The following is a 2,373-nucleotide window of genomic DNA, read 5'->3' on the forward strand; positions in this document are numbered from 1 at the left end:
ACATATACATAAATATATAAGGGTCATAATGTGTTAAATAAATATGTTCATATGGTATCATATTATAAACTTAACATCAAATATCTTAAAAATGTTAAAAAGAGCGAGTTAAAAAATCGAACATACATATATACATAAAAAATGTGGACTAAAATAAGACAAAACAAAAAAATGGGGACTAAGTGCAACAAGTATGAACATGATAGGCTAAAATCTAAATAACATAAATTAAATAAACCATGTAAGTGAGTGATTAAATTAGAAAAACAATTACTTTAAAGGCTAAACAACAAAACTAATAACAATTAGGGCAACAAATGAAAACATTAAACAATATAAGTACTAGAAATGAAAATAGACCATGAATAATATGAAGGACTCAAATGTAAACATTTAAAATTGCATGTCAAATATAAAATAAATGAAAATAGAAGCAAAACAAGCAATGAGTGGCTAAAATGCAAACATAAAAAACTTAAAACTCGAAACAAAAGGATTTAAAGTTCCATTACTTGACCAAATTGACGTCTTTACAAATTGTGAGGGACCACTCATGAATAAACCCAAAAATAGGCATTGGACACTATCCCCCTGAACGCGGACAAGGAGGAGTTAAAGAACTTAAAACGCGGACGAGGATTTAAAAATGAGTGACGTCTTTAAACAAGATTAAGTTCCCTTAGATATAAGGTTTAGGAGCGTTAACTTCTAAGAACTTAAAGACGTTTGGCTCCGGCGAGGAGGAACGCGGTGGTCGGATGAAATAGGGTAAGTTTTCCACGACCTTTCTCTAGTTTTTTCGTTCTCCTTTTTTGTTTTGAAAAATGGTCTCCCTCTCTCTCGATTTTTTTGCTCTCCGTCCCCCCTTTTCTGATTTTGGTTGATATATGTTGGGGAGTAGTTGGTGGTGGCATGGCTACTGCATTTAAAAAAAAAATCGATCTAAATTCAGGTTAACAACAAACTCCTAAAAAAAATCAGGATTGAACATCACCAAATGCACTGAAGCAGAAACCCTAGGAACAATCGATTGCTCCTCAATCCGCACACGAGATCCATTCCATCACGATCTTCGGTGACATTTCTCTGATACCATGTAAGAAAACGATGATTGGAGTGAAATCACAAAGGATAATCAGAAAGAATAATAGAGAAAACTAAAACAGGTAAAAGGAAATTAATGTAAAGAAAGTCATTATCATTGAGCGAAAACTCACATGCACTGTCAATTACAACAATGGATATTTATAACAAGCCCAAACCTAACTATCTAGCCCAACAGACTCGAAGTCAGTTATAACAGAAGTAACTCATTAAGTAATATGTACTCTATCACCTTAATTATAGGTATTATTTTATTAAGTCACTCAATTATTAAAAGTTATAAAATAATCTTTTGATTATAAAATGTTATTTTTTTAAGTATTTCGACTATTAAACGTTACAAAATGATCACCAGTTATTCATTATATTATAAACTCATTAGTTTTTATTAAAAGATAGATGGTTACCTAAGTTGGACGTTAACATCTTGACTTAGATAGGATAGTCGTTTGAAATTATGTAATAAGATTTTATCATTTTACAGTCAATATATTAATGTTCAACTCATAATACAATTAATTTTTAACGAAAAATGACGAGTTTGGAACATAATGAATATTCGGATGATTATTTTGTAACTTTTAACAGTCAAAAGACTCAACAAAATAACATTCTATAGAAGATAATTTTATGATTTTTAATAATTGAGGGACCTAATAAAGCAGTGTCCTATAATCGAGAGATCATTTATCTATTTTATTCTTACAATTATTATGTGATTTTGATTAATTGTGGACCAATGTGTTGATGTAGTTGAACCGCAAACTTATCAAGTTAGTGAACCCCACACATTCAATGCAAGGAAGTGAATAGAAACAATTGCCCTCAAGTTGTTGCCAAGTGTATTGTTTTATTTATGCCGACATTCACTTCACTGTTCCCTTCCCAACACGAGGTTATGTCCTTACCATTTCATTGCACAAATTACATTGCTGCTACTCAAACAACGCAATCCAGCATTCCAGGTTACCAAGACGCTACTGTTTTCTTCTTCTTCAAGTTTACATTCTTTTTATGGATACGTCTTTTCCATTCCTTTGTTAAGTTCTAGAGAAAATTCTATGTTTTTCAAGTTGAGAGACATCAAATGAGGGTGTCAGTTATTTTGATCCGATTTCTTTTTGTGACAGATTAAGCTTTGTTATATTGGAGCGTTGATCATGATAAAGCCATCGGCTACCAGAAACCAGAGATGCAAAGCTGTCAAGGTAAAGCATGTGTTGCAGATGTGTGCGATGGTTGGCCTTTGCATCTGGCTGCTGCATCAGT

Source organism: Hibiscus syriacus, unplaced genomic scaffold (genome assembly GCF_006381635.1).
Source record: "Hibiscus syriacus cultivar Baekdansim isolate YM2019G1 unplaced genomic scaffold, ASM638163v2 tig00111210_pilon, whole genome shotgun sequence".
NCBI lineage: Eukaryota > Viridiplantae > Streptophyta > Magnoliopsida > Malvales > Malvaceae > Hibiscus > Hibiscus syriacus.